This window comes from Cyrtonyx montezumae, unplaced genomic scaffold, assembly GCF_038088225.1.
Source record: "Cyrtonyx montezumae isolate F1298 unplaced genomic scaffold, pur_monq_1.0 scaffold_14, whole genome shotgun sequence".
NCBI lineage: Eukaryota > Metazoa > Chordata > Aves > Galliformes > Odontophoridae > Cyrtonyx > Cyrtonyx montezumae.
In genome coordinates this window covers 1,486,874-1,504,038 of record NW_027071870.1, presented here as the reverse complement: position 1 = coordinate 1,504,038, position 17,165 = coordinate 1,486,874, and positions in this window count along the sequence as shown.

Here is a 17,165-nt window from a genome sequence, read left to right as displayed (position 1 = left end):
CAGGAAATACAGGAAATGTTGCTTTCTCCAGCTGTTGGAAGTGCAAGGCTCCAGTAGTTCAAAACTTGTGTGTTTCTCAAAACAGACTTTTACAATAATTTTATATACTGGCAGCCCTTCACCTCAGAGAGTTCTATTACTCTGGAAGAAGTGTGTCTCCTTCGTAACACAGATTTGATTCTTGCTCTTCATATGAGAGATGATGCAACGAAGTACTTTCTCAGCAGTATGATTTTCCATTCATGTAACAGAAGTGAAGTATCTGGGACACAATTGTTAAGGATGTTCTGAATACTGGCCAAGAAAGCTAACCTCTATGTGGCTAACTTTGTATCAGGATTCATTATCAGCCAAACCGCATGTGAAGGATAGGCTGCGAAAACTAAACCCCCTGAAGTAACTTCCCGAGCTGTCCCAACTACAGCACTGTTCATTCTCACTTTCTTTCCTCTCTGCCTTTTCCCTCTCCCCTTGAAGCCCCAATGCACGGAACCAAGTACCGATGCTAGAGAACATGGTTTTGATAGCAAAGAACAGTGTCAGGATCTGAACTGCAGCATTCATCTGATATAATCTTATTTCTGTCATTTTGGTATTTTAATTTTATTTTCCTCTTCTGAACTACACTGAGGCATGTTTTGGAAAGGTAATGATAATGCTTTTGGTTGCTCTGTCACAGTAATGTTTTGCTGGCTATCCTTAAAAGAATGGAGCTGTGTTAACATTTTCTTCTTATTACTATTTTGCACAACAGTGACATCTGTAACAGTCAAATGGTGGAAGCCTGTGTTCCTGTCCATTTGTCCCCTAAATGTCATTCATTGCAACTAGCTATCTCTCTCCTTGATATTACTACTGTCATGGTGTGTGCCAAAGACACAGTGTGCTTTATTTTGGTCGGAGCAGTGCTCCCAGCTAGCCAGAATATGTGACAAGAGCTCGTGTTGCTGAGGTCTAATAGAAAGTGCCTTGGCTGATTTAGCCCTGCATTTTTCACTGTGGGGACACAAATGTAAGGCTGCCTTTCCTAACTGGGGTGAAACCTCTCTCCTGACCAGTCAGAATGTGTGTGATGACAACTGGTGGGGTTGCCACGTAGCAGAATGAATTTTAGCTGAGTTTATTCTGCTCTTTCCTTCAGTGTGGACCAAAATTCTATTCTCTCCTCCCTAAACCATCTGCCAGTTTGCACGAAGTTTGTGAGAAGTCTATTATCCATTCAAATTAGGCTGAATGGCTGGGGGGGATGGCTTGGCAAACTCGTGAGTAGGCAATACTGGAGTTCTTTCCCTTACGAAACAGGACTAATCTCCCCACACATCTGCTAGCGACAAAGCCAACCTCTGATTCAACATTTGTAAGTAAGGACAAACAGTGACCTAGGATGAGCAGCGTGTCAGGGTGGGAATTAATAGCGCCATTAGGAAGTTCTGAACGTCAGTGGAAGGAACATCTACTGACTGGAGGGTATGAGTTGTACTCGCCACACATCATGAAACTTCCAGCAGCACCCTGGGTAAAGGATCTAAATGTAGACTCTGCATGCTGGTCTACATTTACGCGACTAGCTTGATACTTTAATCCAGGAACACATTTGCTTTCTAAATATTTATGTGTTCCTTTCGGGTGGAAAAAAAAAAAAAAAGAGGACAGAAATAGCCTTACAAACAAGGGTCATATCTTCCTGTTCTCATCTTTCTATCACCCGCCGTTGCAGCCGCAGGAGCTGCCGAGGGCTCCCGATGCAATTGAAATAGCAGAAGTAGGTGAAAGTTGATGCAGTGGCACACAAACAGGCTGCTGGCTGCCCCTGCTGCCTGCGTTCACTGAGGGAAAGGTCGTGCTGCTCAGCGCCTGCGCTGCTTTCCCCAGCTGCTCCTATCTTACAAGTCAAGAGTACAGTAGCTGGATCGTTTTACTGCTGGAGCTCTGGCCAGCGGCCGGCTGGGAGCTGGGAACATCCTTCAGCTGAGCGGCCGCGGTGGGAAATGCCTTTCTTTCTGCTTCCCCGTCTTTGAAATTCATGTCCAAAATGTTGTGTTAACTGTTTTAAAATCAGGGAGAAGGATGATGGTTTGGCTGGTTTTGGACTTTTCCACAATGCTTCTGGAGACTGGCACAACACTGAATGTATTTGTTTCAAATCAGGAGTGTAGAGAGTGCAGAAAGAGGGAGAAAACAGTTTGGGAGTATAGCTGTACCCTTTAGGAAAAAGAATAGGACTTGAATTATGATAAAACATGCCTCACTCATGGTATTTATGCTGAAAATCTTATCATTGGGGCAGTAAACTGCTGTTAAATTCAGGAAGCTGCTGACTATGTGAGAGAATAAGAATATTCAGTATCATAGATTCAGTATTGTTCTATATTCAGCCAAGAAACCCACTGCAGAGGAAAGACAAGTGAACAGTCAACACGAGTTGGGGCTACCCTGAAGTGTATATATAGCTGGGAAAAAATGTCCCTCTCTAGCCTCGATTGCTACTTTAACATTTCTTATGGGAGAGCGTGTGTCATCCACTGTGAGAGCTGCTGACACAGAGGGAAAAATAAGGAGGAAGAGTGCCACAGGACAGCTGCCGCTGTCCTCCAAACAGCCCTGCCCTGGATAACAGCTCCTGGGAAAAGCTGGGCAGCTTGAGCAAAGCCAGAAAAAAATTGAAGGATAGTGGGACAATAGAGCTTTCAGCAGAATTAGAGAACAGTTTGTACATCTACACCTACACCTACACCTACACCTACACCTACACCTACACCTACATCTACACCTACATCTACACCTACATCTACATCTACATCTACATCTACACCTACATCTACATCTACATCTACATCTGTATCTACATCTACACACATAATCACCTAAACATATGCATACACATACACTTATACATCTGTATAATTCTGTAGGAATACAGGAAGTTAATTAAACAAAATTGTTCAGTCTGAAAGCTCTGAATTAGTCCTCCTAAGGATCTGGTGGACCTGTGGCTTTTCTTTCTCAGCTTGGATCAGTCTGGGTGAAGATGCGTTGCTAATTCTTTTCTATCAGCTCCCATTGATACTTTTGTCTATAGCAAGACACTTGGTGAAGTGGAGCTGATGGTCTGAATTTCTGCTCGGAACAATGGCTTTGAGCCACTACTCCAGATAATTTTGTGTGAGGCTGATCATAGAAAGCAATCTCTTTCCCCATTTGGAAGAATTTACTTTATTTAATGACCAACACAGGGACTTGAATGAGAAATATGTTCTGGGAAGTACTGATTTGAGATGAGTGGCATCATCTAGAAAAGGAATCACCGCAGTGTTATCTCATCATCCATTCAAAAGAGGTGCAGGGTGCCTGGGTATTACAGAAATGCCACTTGTTCCTGATGTTTCAGGTTACCCAAAGGAACTTCGTTTCCTATTTGCAACAGTGTGACTGTTATTACTCAAGTGTGAACTCGCAGCTATTCAAATACTGAATTCCCATAACATACTCTACAGAAGGCACTCACACTGCAAGCTAATGGGAACTTTTCCCATCTGATAACATGCATAACCATGTGCTAAGTCATAATAGCTGTAGTATAATATAAAAATGAAGTATATGTGTTAAAATACTCCTGGAAAAGAAACGGGACAAGAAAAAAGTGTTGTGCTGCACAATTAAAATTTTCTGTCATTGTTGTTGAATATTGCAGTATTTCTGTGCCATATAATGAAGAGATATTTAATTAGGGGTAACTCATCAACTCCAACATTGCTGGAACATCAACAACAGCCTAAAAAGGGGAAGCTTTGCATTAACTATGGAATTGTTTCATTCTTGCATAATAGACTAGCAAAGTACACAGTTTCACTATTGAGTATTAGTGTCTTCTTCTTACTGTAGTTCCTTTAATTTTTTTTTCTTACTCTATCCATGCTGACTTATTCAAATTAAATCTTTGGTGTAATTCTCATCTAATAGTGACTGACATGAAAAATAGAACTGTGCTGGTAGTTGCTTTTCAGTAAAGTTATACAAAAACAAAAACAAAAACAAAAACAAAAACCCAACCATCAAACCAAACTCAACAACTAGTTTTGTTTTTCTTGATTTCACTGGTTTAAATGAGTTCAAATGACACCAGTACACTAAATGCATTGTGGTAGTGGAGTTTATATGCAAGTATTTGCAAACACGTATTATTTAGTTTCTGCACTGGAGAAAAAACAAAGGCATTAAAAAACACTGGAAGATGAAAGCAGGGTTTTAACTGATATGTTTGTGTATTTTTTAAATGTTCATAATATGTGCAAACACATATTCATTCCCTCTGGTCAGGGATCTAGTGCCTTAGTACAAACAATCAATGGTTTGTTTGCAGGCATTGCTTTCATAAAGCCTCCTTTGAAGAAAAAACAGAACAAAACAAAAGAGTATTTTTGCATACTGGCAGTAGCACACCTTCTGTGAAACAGAGGTGAAAAATGTTTTTTTCTCCTGTGAGGTCAATTGAATTATGAGATTAAATGGGGAAAAATATAATAATGTCAATACAGGTTTTCACTGCACACAAAAAATAATATTTGTTAGAAATGTTCATGATGGGAAGCACTGCAATTTCCCTTTATACAGTCACACAACTACTGCTGAAGCATGAATCTCCAAGCCTTCCATTTCATGGCTAGTCATTATTAAAACATATTTAAATAGGTTTGAATGCTTGGGTATTTCTTCATTCCTAGAAAGAAATATAAGCTCATACTCTGGTTCATTCAATACTGGAGAAAAGTTAAGTATTTTTACTAACCAAATCAAGCAGAAGCTTGATTCAAAGCTGCTAGGTGACTGACTAGCCAAGAGAAGGCTTGGTGCAGACAATCACAGACCTCACTCTCTTTCAGCAAATGAGGAGAGGGGGGCAATGCTTCTCTTGGGCTTGCTGCTGAAACACTGGTTTTCCCTCTGTGGCCCATTCCAGACACTCTGTTTTGAAAGCTTGAAAACCTGCTCCTTATTTGCAGCTGCCTATATGCTGAAACTTAAGAAACAGAGGAAAGGAAGTTGTCAAAAATGCATGTGTAGGTCCAGCAAAATTAGAGTTATAATTTTAGTAATATATGCTTGTACTGTAAGGGTGTTGCTACACTGATGCAAACAAGGATAAATGCATTTATTTCTACAGGTGTTTTAGGCTGTCTTAGAATAGAGCATACACAAAAAGTGGTGTAAATATGAATCTTCTCATATGCATGGTGGAGTCTTTAAATTGTATGCATTAAAAATAAAATTATTGCTTGATTAAATAATCCTAATTGGAATGTGACTTAACTGAAGGTGACCTTTAATGACTTGAAAACAGTCAGATTGTGTAAAAGTGATCTAATGGAAACACTTCTATCACATTTACCACTGAAAAAAAAAATCTTAGTGAAACCCTCACTACGTTTTCTGTGCTTGTGAAATACAGTGTATGTAACATTATCCGCACTTTCCATGAGAACAGCTTGGAGTGGAGAACTGTGTTTTCCAAAGCAGCCTGTAATTTTGTGTGACTCAGCTGCGGCTGCCTAATAGAGACATGAGACCCTGCAGCTCTGAGAGACTCGGGTCAGATTTGTGAACCCATGTCACCTTGGAAAATTATGTGCTAAGTTTGACCAACATCCTGAATTTCATTGCATTTTGAAAACGTGGGATGCATTTCTACCTCAAGTCACACAGACAGACGAATTACAGCAATCTGACTTGCAGAGTTTTCTTTTTCATATAAAAATTGAGGTGTGTTCCATGTTTAACCATTCCTGGAGAAATCTATCCAAAATTGTACTTTTGAAACATCCAGATAATTCTAGCCCTTTGTAGTCAGTTCATGTTTCAAATCTTGTGCCAAACGCTTGAAGGCCTTGGAGTAGAGAAGACCCAGAGGGAACATATAAAATTATATAGGAAAGGCACCAATTCACTTTTGCAGAGCAGTAATTTGGTTTGGTTTAGTAACCTGTGAAGTGGTTCACTAAAATGATGAACTTTAAGGAAACTATAAAGAGTGTGATTATTGATATCGGCTGTAGGTGACCTTTATGTGCTGAAAAGATCATGAGGTAGTCAAGACAAAAAAATTACAGCTTCTTTTTCTTCTTCACTTTAATGGTCTGAAATTGAAAAATTGGATCTATTGAACCCCAGTTAAAAGTTAGGACAGCCAAATAAAACAAGGCTACAACCTGCAACTTGCAGTTTTCCAAGTATGTTATTTACACACCCGAGAGACTAATGCTCCTGCTCAAGGGAGTCACAATTCACCACCTTCATCTGAACACAAATCACTTCAGGTTATTTCCATCCATCCACTCTGCCATTAACTTTCTCCTCTGATGTAAAGAGACACATTCCATCATTTCAAAGAAATCAATAAAGGCAAGGGAACAGATCATACAAAGCATTGTCTCTTGCTCTTTTCCTAGTGCTATGATAAGAACTTTGCCTTGCTATCTTTTCTACATCTTTCTGGGTATGTTTTTTTTTACTGCTTTCATTAAAGTAATCTTAACACTTGTCAGCATTGTCAAATTTATGCTTGCATTGATCAGCTTGCAGGACGTGGTTAACACTTCAGCATCATGTATTCTGGCATTCCATCTGTACATAGCAGGTAACATTTCAGATGCATTAGCTATGCAGGTGACATTTGGACTCTCCTTAGGAGTTTCTCTCACAGTGTTACGCAGTTAGCATGCCGATTACCGCAGCATCAAGGGTGACATTTTGGGCATCACTCATGATCTTGATGAGGGACTGAAAATGCAGTAGCATGCCTTTGGAAATATTCCATGACCTGGCAGTGTCTCTGACACTTAGATGCTAGGAACTGGTGGAGGGGGTCCAGGTCTGAGCTAGAAGAGCATCATCTTACTTGATTCAAATAACCCTGTAACAATTCCCCTGCAATCACGTCAGTTGAATTATTTTTTCCACAGCTCCTATCTGGTCCTGTCCTACTGTTTTGGTTTCAACAAACATGTTTTCCAGAAGTACACTATATAATTACCTTATTCTTCCAATTCCTTCAGTTAGGGAAGTGATTTGTTTGTACATTTTCAAAAATTTACTTTTATGTCTCATGGATAGTTTACAGTATGGTCAATAAGTTGTATTTCTGGTTCCAGTAGAAATGTATTGAGAGTCTGATCCCGGCTGCTGTGTGTTTGTACTACATAGCCTTGATGTAGACTACAAAAAAGCCTCAGTGCTTGTAGTATAGATTTGTTCAGACTGAAAATGCACTGTCACCAGCAGTGTTCAACCCGGACTTTCAAATTCTTTGTTGAGTACACAGGGACACAACAGCTGTGTATCTGAAAATAAGTGAAGGAGAAGTTGTTTACAGGAAAGGGCAGGCTTGTTGTGCTCACTGTCCATTGCATTGCTGCAGAACTGCTGCAATGTTCTGTACTAGTCAGAGTTCAGATAATGACTGACATGTTCATGTATGAGTAAAGGGTATGATTTTCAACTTGCCGGTTGCAATAGTATCAAGTATGATAAATAGACATTGAAACACAAGGTATCATAGGGGATCACTGAGACACCCCTGAAACAATGGGTTATCAGCAAGAGGGAAGTTGTTTATCTATTATTTCCAGTTACTAGGTGGTGTGTCAGTGACTGAATGAAGGCCTAAACTGAAGTTCACTGCATTCAGTAAAGTATTTCTGGTTATTTCACCTGTAATCTTCAGCGTGAACTGGATCAAATGCCTCTTGAACATGAGAGGGTAAAATGACTGGGGAAAGGAAGTTAGGTTTAGACTTCATTTTGTTTTGTTTTGTTTGTAAGAAAAATGTTTTGGAGTCTAATTTGTCTTTTGTTCAGCTTCATATATCACACATAGACTAATTCCGTGAGTTGAAAATTATTTGCTTGTGACTGTCTAACTTGAGGAAGGCAGTGACCTAAGTCACCATTACAGTGAGAGAAAATAAGATGGACATTCATGTGCTTGTTTTGAAATCCCTTTCTTCGCATGGTTTGTTCCTTATGGCTAAAATTAAAAACTCTTTTTTTTTTTTTAATGAATTATTTAAAAAGTCTGAAGATTCAAGTTCATGAAGCTCTCTCTCTTTGTAGAATGGCATCCAAAATGCTGAGAACCTGAAGAGTTTAAAGAAATAATAATTAAAAAAAGGAATCTGAACATGTCATTACAAACACTGACTTTCGAAAATGGCCTGATTTCTCTCTTTAGAAAATTAAGAGAGAAAGATGGGAAACAAAGTTTAGAAACAGAAATGATGGAAATCCTTACAAAAAAAAATACTGAGCCTGTTCCTCAGTCTGTTTAGCCTTTGCAGCCACCAAATGCCCATCTTGAAGCAATGATTATGAAAGTGGAAGGCAGCATTTTTGTGATTATCAAACTGCATATGGAGATTCCCTTTCTGCTCTTTTCCACTGCAGCCCCATATCTGATAAATAGATGTATATATTTCATCCTTCCCTCATATTTCAGAGATAGGCTGGCAGTGCTGCCATATATACATGTATGCTTTGTGACTACATCTGTATTGATGATAGCAGAAAATTCCACATATCCTTGGACTCTTCTCAGCTCAATCAGCTTCCTATGTCTGGGAGCTCTTCAAGCACCACCCCAAACCTGGCTTTTTCCAGTCATCATTTTCTGAATCCTAGTCCTAACTCAGTCCTAACTGTGGCCTCTTGTCCATGACAGAGGCAGAAGAAGATTGAATGGGAGATGACAAGGAAGGGTAGCAAAGGCCAGGACTATGGACTCTGTACTGTGGCCCACAGCGTGAAGAAGAGGTGAACCACAGTAAGAGGTACCCCTGGACAAACTACTATTTCTGTTTGACTGCTTGGGTAGGTAGTAGTAGGGTGGGTTTGCGTTTGAAAAGCCGTGTTACTGTTCACACTGCTGAGAGCGTTGTATAGTTTGTTCCCTAATGTTACAGCACAAATTAGAGAATCTTTTTCTTTGCACTGTTTAGAAGTTCTGAATTAATCTACTCTGTTTGCACTCCCTGAGCTTCATGCTACAGCGTATCTTTTGGAGTTGTTTATTTTAGTTCCTTCAACTTATGGCTTGAGAGCATACCTTCTGTCTTAACTTTTTTACTTGTGTAAAGATGATCTTCCTCTTGATTTTTGCAGAGAAGCTTCTACAAATATGATTACAAAGAAGCTTCTAAACTGCTTTGAAAATGACAGATTTGTCTCTGAAAATAACCTGTCCCAGGGAAAGGGAAAGGGAAAGGGAAAGGGAAAGGGAAAGGGAAAGGGAAAGGGAAAGGGAAAGGGAAAGGGAAAGGGAAAGGGAAAGGGAAAGGGAAAGGGAAAGGGAAAGGGAAAGGGAAAGGAAAGAGGAAAGGAAAGAGGAAAGGAAAGAGGAAAGGAAAGAGGAAAGGAAAGAGGAAAGGAAAGAGGAAAGGTAAATTAGACAATCATATGTGTTCTTCCTTACATAGTTTGGTCTTTTTTAACTGAAGAATAGAGGAGCATTATTTTGAATGTTACTAATCCTGAAGTTCAAAGCCTTCTAGAGCTTAATAAATATTTACATTTGTTTTACTTTTGTTAATTTTTCTATAAAAGAAGAAGTTAAAATGAAGGAGGTAAAATATTTTTACTTATGCTTATTTTTCTTTCTACATCAAGGTGCTTTGTTTTAGAACACATTTCAAGTTGCATTTTATTTCTCTTAATTCCACAGGAAAAAAAAAAACAAAAACAAACAAAAAAAAACCTTCTTTGTCTCATGATGAAACGTATTATGGTTCTTCCTTGTCTGTAGTTTTCAGAACAAAAATATCTGCCTGAAGTGCTGTCTGCACAGATACTGCTGAGGACAGGTGTAACCTCCAGGGTGAGTCAATGCTGCCACCTATGTTCATTTGCTGTCCAGCAGCTCCCGACCTTTCCTGAGCCTTACTTCTATGGAAAATTTACCAGCTATTAAAGACAGTGACATTAAAAAATAATAATATTAACACACACACACAAGTTCTGCTTTGGAACGACAAGTATCTGTATACAACCTATTTGTCCATATCAGATGAACAGAGAGGCTATTTCTTTTCTAAAAGAGTTACCACACCTGGAACTGGCTGCCCAGGGAGATGGTAGAGTTGCAGTCCCTGGAAGTGTTCAAGAAATGTGTAGGTGTGGCACTGACGGATGTGGGTTAGCGGGCATGATGGGGATGGGTTGATGGACTAGATGATCTTAGTGATCTTTTCCAATCTTAATGATTCTATGTTTTTATATTTCATCTTTACAAAGGACCCCAAATCAACCAAGCCCAAAACAACCAACCCAATAATTTGACCCTAAAATCTCAGCATTCTTTATACAGCACTTGTGTTGATTCTTATATTATGTCATTATCTCGGGTTAGCAGAGAAACAAACTATCCTTCTGACCTGGAAAAAAAGTTTGTTTTTTTTTTTATCAAGAAAGGAAGATGACAAGCAAGCTCCTAAGATCTTTATAAACATGGTCAGATCTGGACTATGTGGGTAAACACTGGATTTCTGGTGACTTTTATAGAACAGTTTGGTAGGCTGCACTATATGAGTATGATATAACAAGACATAATAAGGAGCATCTAGAATAACATAAACAAACAAGAACAACAACAAAAAATACCCCTCAGATCTAGAAAGTTTGAGCTACTATGGGCTATGAGCAAGCTCTGATGCAGCAGGATAGTTTCTCTAGCTCAGGTTCTGTGCTGCTAAAAAAAGGCAAAAATGTTTCCCCACCTGTTCTGAGAACTGTAGTATCTTTGAGGATATCAGTTTTCTGTCAGTATTAAGCTTACAGAATATTGGTGAGAATGGACCCTCATTCTGTAAGGAACTTCACTGCAATTCCACACCAGTGATGCAATGCAGCTAGGACAATAAGTACAGCAGTATATTATTATCTAGTTTCCACACAAACAGGCTGTGAGCATTTGAACTAAATATAGCCTTCGTTAGAGTCTGGATTACATCTGCTGCATGACATAAACTCAAAGCTACTAGCTCACATACATGGAAAATATTTAGCTTAAGGACGGTATGAAAGAGAGAAACATAGCTCAGACAATCAGTTTCTGTTAGTAGCATGGCAGCTCTAGGTGTTAATCCTTAAAAAAATGTACTATTCAGGAAAAATCTGCAACAATAAAATTGTGTAGCATTCCTATTTTACACAGAGAGACAGTATTTAAGTATCACCTTGCAACTGAACACAACAAAGTAAAGAACACTCTTTACTACCATTCCATGGATCTGTCCCACTCCCTACACCTGAAAGCCTTGAGGATGCCTTGTTCTTCCCACTGGCATAGTGTCAGCGTCTCCTAGTCCATTACTCTTTTCGCACCTCGGAGAGAAGCAGTTCCCATCTCATCTGTGTTTGTTGAGGAGCTTGGTGTGCCTGCACGTCACAGTGTCTCTGTGCAGCACAGCCTGTGTTTTGTTTGGTGCTCTCACAGGGATGGTAAGAGAAAACACTACGTATGTGTGTGCCAACAGATATGTATTTAGGAGTATAAAAAAAGTCATTGCCTGATCTCATCTAGGCCTCTGGTCAAATTATATCTTCTTCTCTCTCTTAAGACAGTAAAATTCTATAACATTTTGTGGGACAATGCTCCTGAGCTGAAAATGAAAACTTCCATGGGAATTCAATATTTTTCCTCTGGAATTATTCTATGCATATTTTACCTACATTTTTCAAAGCTATACTGGTTCTCGCTAACTGGAAGTCTATCCCTTGGTTTAAACTGATACCAACTAAGCAGTTTCTAGGGGATAGTACTGCCACTAACCTCTGCATAGGTAGCTTATCCAAAACTGGAAGGACATGTTGTTTGGACTGACAAATGCGTTTTATATGCCCAACTTTCTGAAAGCATAACTGAAAACATTTTAAACAAATGACTAATCCTGCTTTCAGAATGTCAACTTCCAGACTTAACTGAGCAACCAGACGCTATCATAGACTCACATTTAGGGAGCTGAAAATACTTGTTAGGGAAGCTGCTGCAGGACTTAGAAGGCTTGTACTTCTTGACCCGGAAAACTGAGCTTCTGCTAAATGCTTCGGAGTGGAAATCACTCCTGAAATGTGGAAAATCTTGGTGTGGGCTCTGCGGGTACAGTGCGGCTGTTGTAGTCAGATGTGTGTTGTAGCCTTTCTTGGAAAGTAATGAGAGACAAATCTTGGAATTTGGCTGCCTCCTAAAGTGAAATTAGTTGCATTTTAATAAACAAAGAAGTAAATTTTGGGGAGAAACTGTGCAGACAGAAAAAGGATTTGAAACTATCACAACAGACAAATTCTATCCTGTGTTCCACAAGACACCCCACACTCAGCCCTGTGTGGCAGTGCAGGATATCATGGCAGCTAACCCAGCCTTTGTGGAACTGCCTGAGCTCAGGTCAGTTGCTTGCTGAAATCCTTATTATTCTTGTTATTATGTTGACCCTTCACGTTGCCTGGTTGCTTTCAGCCATACTAAAAACTGTGCTTTCCAGATTTTGCTTGTATTTGTTTCCAGTGCTTATATTTGGTCATTGGAGCATCCTTTGGTTCTCACTAAAGAATCTTTTTTTGTTTTGTTTTGCTGGGTTTTTTGTTTGTTTTTGCTTTTGTTTTTAAGTTTCTTAGAATTCTTGGAATTCTAATTGCTAATTTCTGAGTAGAAATAACAAACAATTTTTCAGGAAAATAATAGAATCGTAGAATCTCCAATATTGGAAAAGACCTACAAGATCATCCAGTCCAAACATCAACCTATCACCAATATTCCTCTCTAAACCAAGTCCCTCAACACAATGTCTAAACAGTCTTTAAATAGCTCCAGGTTTGGTGTTATTCAAGCTGCTTTAATGGTACCTTATTTTTCTGACTTTTACATTCCTGCACTGTGTGTCACAATATACATGAAAAGCAGCTTATCATATCATTGTTATATAAAAACAAGAGACAGCTGTACATTGTATGAGGAGGTTGTAACTTGAAGGTGATTTTATTTCAAATTCTAGTGAAAGAATCTTTCTTTTCCCTGAACATTTTGCCCAGTGTTTTCCTTATTAGTTGCAGGCCAGCTCATGTTTCTGATGGTGGCAGCAATGATTTAAAATAAAACAGGAATCCTTAGCTACAGCCCACATAATATTAAAAGTATAGTAGAAGGAGTTCAGCTGCAAGTCCTTTCACCCACAGCCAAAGAGGCATTAACCCTAGTTAATAACCTAGACCTCACAGCCTCTGGGTACCTGTGGGTACCCTCTTTGGCACCCACACAGCACAGCAGTGCTCCTGGGTTCCTGTTTGGGCTCAGTGCCTCTTGTCCTGGCACTGGGCACCAATGAACAGAGCCTGGCTCTGTTCTGCTTGCACCCTCCTCTCAGGTATTAATACACATTAGTCATATCCCCCAGAGCCTTCCCTTCTCCAGGCTGAACAGCCCCTTCTCTCTCATCCTCCCCTCACAGCAGAGATGTTCCAGTCTCTCCATCATCCTTGCAGCCCTTTGCTAGGACTCTCTCCAGTAAATCCACATATGTCTTGTACTGAGGAGCCCAGAACTGGACACAACACTTCATGTGAGGCCTCACCATTGCTGAATAGAAGAGAATGATCACGTCCCTCAATCTACTGGCAAAATTTCCCACGATACCACTAACCTTATTTGCAACAAGGACACACTGCTGGCTCATGTTCATCTCGTTGTCCATCAGTATCCCACATCCCTTTTTGCTCTCCAGCCCAGTGTGTCCTGGTGCTGGGCTGGGTCCTCCCCCGATGAAGGACTCTTGTCAGCCTATATCTCAGCCTGCCCAGGTCCCACTGGGTGGCAGCACTGTCCTCTGATGGATCCCCAGTGTTCCCAGTTCCGCCACCAGTGAACTTACTGGAAGTCTGTCTTCCATGTCATTAATGAAGTTGTTGAACAGGACAGAACCCTTCTGCTAGGCCTCACGCCACTGACCATCACATGAACAAATTTGTTTAGCCAGTTTTAAATCTATCCCACTGGCCCATATGAGGCCCTTCTGGGAGACAGCATCAAAGAACCTACTGAAGTCTAGGTGGACTATACCCACTGCTCTTCCTTCATTTTTATACTTTATACTTTGTTCTTTATACTTTATACTTTCAGTTCTCTAGGAGCTCCCAAGTATGACTGGTACTAACAATTATACAATTTTTACAGAATCATTTACAACTCCGTTATAGTTTTGAAGGCTTTAAGAAAAACAACAACAACAAAAAAAAAAAAAAACAGCGTAAGGCAGCAGACAATATAATTAGTCAATTTTTGAAGGTTTTTAGTAGAAATTTAAGTCAGCTAACTTGTTTGCCCTGGCAAAGTGAATCGTTCTGCCGCCTAGTGGCAGTAGCTCACTGTGCGGCAGTAAGTCTGTTAAACTTTCTTCTTCATCATTCTCACACTTCTATCTAATCATAGTAATTCCTTTTTTGTGTGCTGAAAATTCTTTCTAGTAAAAGAAGATCAAGAGCCAATCAATTTAGGAGCCTTAATGAACATTCTTATATATAACAAGAAGCCTGAGTGAATAGGAAAATCAAAAACATTGAATAACTGTATTTTACTAGCAGTATAACAGCCACGTCACAACAGCAGTGTTTGAATACACACTAAATAAAAAGATGAATAAGGGGAAAAAATTATTCTCTCTATTTATTTTTTTAATAAGTCACTTATAGCTGGATTTCTTATCTCCTGTATCAGGATAAAACTCAGTTAAAAAAGAATTTAAATTGACACAAAATGAAAAAATATCTGGTGAGTGTCCCAATCCTTCTGTTACACCACGTATGTGCTCTGCTCTAGAATATACTCGTGCTGCTCACTGGAATTTTTTGCAGTCTGTTTGTGAACCTTTTACTTCTATGCTGATACAATGTTTTCAGTGTAATCCCTTGTTATCATTTCGCCTTGGTGTGGTTGTACTCATAGAAACTGAATAAAACCTGCTGCTGGTGAGAAGGACTTTACATGTGCAGCTCTTCTGACTAGAAGATGTCATCCGCATTTAGGCTACAGGCATCTCCCAGCACTGAGGCCTGCACTCACTCATGCAGCAGCTATCGTGCTGCTCTGCTTGCTCAGAGGGAGGCCTGGAGGCTCTGAAAAAGGCAAGTAGAGCTGCAGCCTCCCTGAGCTATTTATCATGGCCCCTCAGCCTCTCCCCCACATACTACAGCTCTGCCCGTTCTGTTCCTCAATAGATGAGACCCCCGTGTAACACAATGTCCAGGAGATGCCAGCAGCACTGCATGGATGAAGGACAGTAGTGCTTTTAGGGAGGGCCAGTCTCCAGCCTGCTGTGCATTTGCAAACCTCAGCATTCTGCAGCTTCCATGAGTGGCAAGGAGGAGCACATTTTCTTGGGAGCAGGTAGGGTAGGGTTTACTCACAGTGAGGCACTTTGGGGAACAGTGCAGCAGTGTCAGGACAGCACTGATTTCCTTGCTGACACAGTGTTTCACAGGCAGCAAATCTGATCCTCAGCTGAGGTTAAGAGATTGCTTCTCCCTGCTTCCCCAGGCCACTGGCACCATGCAGCCAGTGAGACACACAGCAGCTCTACACCAGCCCTGCTGGATGATGCTGAATAGCCCTGCTGTAAGTAGGTCAGACATGCACACATGGAATCAGCACTTGTCTTAGTCATTCCCAAGCATGCCTTCTGCTCCCACCACAAGGAAAAAAAACCCTTTTTGGAGGGAAACAGTGTGGTGTGGGACCCCTGGGACAATTTAACCCTGACAAGAACTTCCTATCCTCCTCTTTAGTGAGAGCTGTGAACAGGTAGACTGGGGAGTGCCACATGATCTCTAGAGGTCCCTTCCAACCCCTACAATTCTGTGATTCTGTGATTCCCTATATCATGCTCATACTCCTGCAGGGAATGTGTGTCCATGGGGTTCCTGCTCTGCAGCTGCTTTCATGAAACAACACAACAGAACTGTACATTCTTCCTTTCTCTGTACACACCATTGCTAGATGTCTCACAGGCTGCATGGCAATGTGGTCTGGAGTAGGTCATCACAGAGCCTCACCATCCTCCAATAGCTGGAGGTAACAGAGTTGTATATACAGTCCTCCACATCCCTAATATTCAACTCCTTCCTATTCTCTGCTGTAACCTGTCTCTCCTAGAAAGCAGCTTTCCAGCAGAATGAAAAATTCTTTAAAGACGACTTTGGTCTTAGCTTCTCAATCAGCATCTCCAGTTTTGTTGTTTTCTGAAGATGCCCAGTGTACTCCAGGAAACAGAGGCCAGCAACCTTTGTGAAGCTGTGTGGAGTCAATTTGGCACTACATGGTACTATTGCAACAGATATCTGTGACTTATCTTTCTGACTGTCTATCCAGGATTACTATCCTAGGACCCTCCCAGTAAAAAGTATCTTTTACCAGTTGTGGAGAAGGAAACCCCTGTGTAGTCCCTACTGTACTTGGTGACCACAATTCCAGAGGTGAGACAAGCTGCCACCTTCTGGGGCCATGCATTTTAGGCAGATATCTTCATTTTCTTCAGTGGAAACAAAGACACAGTTTCTTTCTTCCTGTCACTGACTTGACATCATCTGTGCCATGCTAGAGGGATGCCTCGACCTGACATCACAACTTCGACTGTCACTGTCTCTCCTTCTGATGCTCAGAGAATGTTCTGTGACTCCTGACATTTGTTTACAGAATGATTGCTGTCTCTGCTGCTGCAACTCCTGCCAGCCCCAAAAGGCTTAGGGGAGGCTTTGTCCACCCACAGTCATAGGAGGAAAAGGAGGGGTACATCAATCCCATTCAGACCCCTCTCACTTTCTAGCCCTATTTTTATTGGACCCTTGCGTATATCTTGCAGAGCCACTTGTTCTGACCCTGTCTAGTCCTAAAGTTCATCTGGGGCCTTAACTCATCTTAATCCCTATTTACTTTAAAAAATATTAGCTTCGTGCCAATCTAGTGTATGAAGTCCTAAATAACCCTGCTGCCTCCATCTCTTCCATGGTGTTCACTGACCTCTAAGCTAAGCAGGGTGGAGCAGTTGTTTTTATTACCAGTGGGCAAAATTCATTTTATTCTAGACATGCTTTTTGTTTGATACAGACATAGCTGGGTTATACATGAAGAGGACAGG